Raw genomic sequence first — 4,852 nt, 5'->3', positions numbered from 1 at the left:
GAGATGGAGGTCAAGACAAGGAGATGTGCCAGCAGGCAAGCTGGGCAGGCAAGGGTACTCACGAGTACAGGGCAGTGATATGTGTAGGCCGGTGAGGCTTGGACCAGGAATATGGGTGAGAATAAAAGGACAATACATATGTGGACGATGAAGGGAGGATCTTCTAGAGAAGCCAGTGACTGCATCAACAAAGAGCAAGGAATGAAGAATGATTTTATGCCTCCGAGAAATGACCAAGTTCAGCAAGACTGGAATAGGGAGCTGGCTTCACAGTACAGAGCAAGCCTTTGGCCTCCCACCCACCTTACGGTGATGGAGATGGTAGCAGGAGGGGTCATGACCATCTTAGAAGTCAAGTAAGATAAACAGATTTTTCTATAAACCTTGTGATTTTTGTTTAGTATGATCTATGAGATTATTGTAGTTGATTAATAGATTAACTTGAAAAACATAAGAAAAAATGGTTCATTATTCAATCATTAAAACTGTATCCTTTGGATAATTTTTGATCTATAAATATATATTGTATTGTATTATGCATACTATTCTTTTTAATTAGAAATATCATTTTTACTGGCAATCTTTTTTGACTTTTTATAAAATTTAGTGTAAAGAATGTATATATAATATTTTCAGTCTCTAAAGCTATTTATTTATTTGTTTATTTATTTATTTGCAGAACTGGAGATTGAACTCAGGCCTTTGTGCTTGCCAGGGAAGCATTTATTCTTCTGAGCCATCTCCCTGGCCCTAAAAATATTTATTTATTTATTTATTTATTTATTTATTTATTTATTTATTGTGAAACCGGGGATTGAACTCAAGTGCTTATTCTACTGAGTCATTCCCCAGTCCCCCAAAATATTTAAATAGCACAAATTTATGAATTTTTACACCAGATCTTTCATTGTAATCTTGCTTCAGTTACATCTCTTGCCCTCTTCTTAAAGAGTCACTCTTAGGAGGTTGAAGTGTTTCTATATTGTGTGTATTACAACAAGAATGTGGCTCAGTGGCACAAGTACCTGCCTGGCAGGAACAAAATCCTGAATTTGATTCCTGTAACAAAAAGAAAAAAAAAAAAAAAAGAAAGAAAAGAAAAAAAATTGTATATATTGATCTCATATATGCTCATACAAGTACATACTCTTATACAACATAATTATAATTGCCTCATAATATTCCATATTATGCGTGTGTCACAACTTGATTACTAGTTAATTGTGGAACAGTTGTTTTTATTTTTGCATTTGAAAATTATGCAACAAAGAACGTCCTTTTCTTAATCCTGTCTTTAGTGGGAATTCTTTTCTTTCATTGTTAAATGTATTTGTTTAGATGAATACTCTTTGTCATGATGGAGTAGGTTCCTTCTATCACTAGTTTACTCAGATTTAAAAATTCTGAGTAGTTGCCAATTCTGGAAAGTGCTTTTTTTTGGCTGCTATTTGGATGATAAAACTGTTTGACCCGGGAGTATGATAAATCCTGTTAGTAGGCAATCCTCATTGCATGCCTGAATTGGCCTTTCTTAGTAAATTAATCTCGTACTAATTAACTATTGAGCTTTTTTTTTTTTCTTTTTTTTTTTTTTTAGAACCGGGGATTGAACTCAGGCCCTTGTGCTTGCCAGGCAAGCACTTATTCTACTGAGCTATCTCCCCGCCCCTTTGAGCCTCATTTATCCATATTTTATTTAACATTTCAGATCTATGGTTCAGATCTTGTTGATATTTTTAGCTTGACCAGGAACTGGCTTCTAGATGTTTAAAGGATGTGTCATTGCAAATATCAGAGGCTTGAAGTTAGACACACACCCGGCAGCCCAGGAATCTGGGATGTCTTCCACATAGCTCTTATAATAAGTAACTGCTGTGTTCTTATTAAAAATAGGAAAGAGGGTTTCAAGCCCCTCCTGTGATGGAAGGATTCTGCCTCACCCCAGGCCTCTAATTTGGAGAGCAGGGCTAGAGAGTGCCTGGTCAGCAGGTCCGTACCCCTCCACCGATTCCAAAGAGCCCTACCCATTCAGAGGAAGCAGTTGTTCTTTCTTATCTTTCTGTGAGGTTGGTCAACTGGGAGGTCCCTCAGCTACTTTTTGAAGCAAAGCAGTAAATGAACAAATTAGCATTAAATTAACACTAGAATTCATTTGGATATCTGGTGTCTTAGAGTTTACCTAGAAAACTTAAGTTGACTTTCATTAGCAGTTCAATTTTAAAAGCTTACTTAAGGCAAAAATACATTCATTTTTAAAATTACAATGTGCATGAGAAATAGTGCTATTCTGAGAAAGGAGTATAGCTCAAAGAGTAAAGCAGTTGTCCAGAACAGAAGAGGTCCTGAGTTTGATCTCCAGCACCACTAAAAGTGTTTTGGTTGTTTTGCCTTTTTAAGGATAATTTTCTCTTTTGTCCCTAGGACTGGTACAGCCTGAGATGAAAGAAACTACTGCTTGCAGTTTGCTAGAAAAAGCCCATTCTGTGGCTAAAAGAAAAGATTTCTTAAAGGAGACCTAGGTGGGATAGGTTCATATTGCGACAATCATTGTGAAGCATCCTAATACCTATTTTTCCCGATGGAATTCCGGAAAATGCTATCTTTCATTACTCTTCCCCCAGGTGTACTGATGGATTGTTTCTTGTTAACTTATCTTTTTTTTTGTTAACTTATCTTTCACATGGAGTTTGTTTTGAAGATTAAATGAATTGTATATGTAAAATATTTGTGCTATGCCTGGCACATAGTAAGCATTTAATAAATGTTAGCTATTTATTACACTTATATAAAGCATCTGGCGTGACTTTCTGGTATTTTTATCTTGGAAAATCCCCTCCGAGTTTTACATGGGTTGGACTAAGACTGATTCTAATGATAGACTATGGCAAAAGCAATGGGCTGTCACTTCTGAGATTACAATACTCAGAAGATGGTGACTTCCAATTTTGTTAAATTCTATGCTTTCCAGCTATGGTAGAGAGAACCACAGGACAAAGAGCTAAGGGTGACTTCTTCCCAACAGCCCACAAGGAGCTGCATCTTATCAACACCCACACATGTGAGCTTGGAAGTGGTACTTCCTCAACCCAGCCACAACGTGACGACAGTTCCACGGGACACTTCTTTTTGTGGAGGTAAAGACTAAAGCAGAGCACCTAGCTAGATGTGGCCTTAGTTCCTGGGCCACAGAAACGGATATTTTTGTTGCAGCTCACTAAGTTTGGGGGTACTTTGTTTTGTTTTGTTTTTTCATAATTTTATTGAGAAACAAATAGCAATGAGACAGTTTCAAATCAAATTGGTAGGACAATTTCAATAATTAACACATTGCACACATTCTTCCTAGTGGTTCATTGCTGTACAAGATGCGGACTCGACATCCTATTTACAAACGCCATTAGAACAAATCCCTCTATTCATTAAGAGAATGTAACTATGTATCTATCCTAACCACTTTGAATACACAGATACAAAATGGACATTCATCTGTATCCCCTTCCATTGTTAAGTTCCGTTATTTGAATATTATAGGTGTGTTAACTCAGCAGAATATTCTAAAAGAGTCCAGTACTCCATAATAGTATTGGGTCTTCTGCTTCACTGGCAATGTCAGAAATTGTTGACCTGAGTCCCCTACAGCTCAACGTAACAGCATGGCTTTACTTTTTATATTTCGTTTTTATACTTTTCTCCTGGATGGTTAAGACCAAGGTAAAGCAGAACCTATGCAACAAGAGTTGTAGCTTTTGGGTCTGATAAGGTCAGTGAAATCCCCTCAGGATTTTTCCTGAGATCCTGTCCCTCAGATTGTAGAACCTTTGTCAGTGTCAGCCATGTGGATGAGTCACAGCCATTGCTTGGCCAATGTGCTCTCTGTGAAAGCCTGAGAAAATGTTTTCTCTCCATGTGACTCTCCTTAGGCACACTCTGCATCATCGATCACTTTCCTCTTTGGCCCCATAATCTCCTTGATCAGAAAATTTGGGACACTACTGAGTTACATAACATACAGTACAAGTTCTCCTATGTCCTGAGTCTTAATTGACCTTGGAAGGCTAGGGCCAAAATGTTGGCTTTCCTTGTGGCCCTCCTTTTTCTCTAACTTTGGTCTGCAAACTTAGGTTATTAACTCTCCTGAAGAGAAGCTTATTGTTATTACCATACAACCTAGGCTGTTAAGCTTAAGCTCACTATCTGTCTGCATATCAAACATCTTAGGCATAACATGGAACAAGTATTTTTCATTAAGTATTGATATGTTGAACTTTAAGTCCCTACAGAATATGATAAAAACATTTAAAAATTAGAATATATTTTAAAAATAGGCATAAAGAATTACATACTTCTTATGCTTACACAAAAGTCAAAAAAACTAACCATATCCAACCTTGAAGCAGGACAGTGGGGGTACTTTGTTATGCCACAATAAATAATAACACAGTTTCTATTATTATTAGCCTTGAGTTAAGGCTGTAGACTCTGGAGCCAGGTGGCTGAGGTGGAATCTCAGTCGTGTTCTAGCTGTCTGACCATGTGCAATGTGGGGCACTCCTGGATTTACAGGGAAGTTAAGTCCCAGCAAACCCACTGTAAGCTGAAAACACCGTGAGTCCAAAAATGCACTTACTGTGTCCTACAGAGCATCATACCTGAAGCACGCGGCCCCCTGTAGAGCAGCCGATGTTGCCCCCATGACCACCGTACCTCGCTATCACTCTCTGGCATCATGAGGGCAAGAATACGTCGCAGCGCTTGTCCAGGGAAGATTCAAGATCTCAACGTGAACTTCTAATATGTGCACATGTTTTTCATATCATCTGAAGTTGAAAAATCCGAAGTTGAATCATAGTCA

The sequence above is a fragment of the Octodon degus genome, unplaced genomic scaffold (genome assembly GCF_000260255.1).
Source record: "Octodon degus isolate 3935 unplaced genomic scaffold, OctDeg1.0 scaffold00100, whole genome shotgun sequence".
Taxonomy (NCBI): Eukaryota; Metazoa; Chordata; class Mammalia; order Rodentia; family Octodontidae; genus Octodon; species Octodon degus.
Note: the sequence above shows the minus strand (reverse complement) of the source record.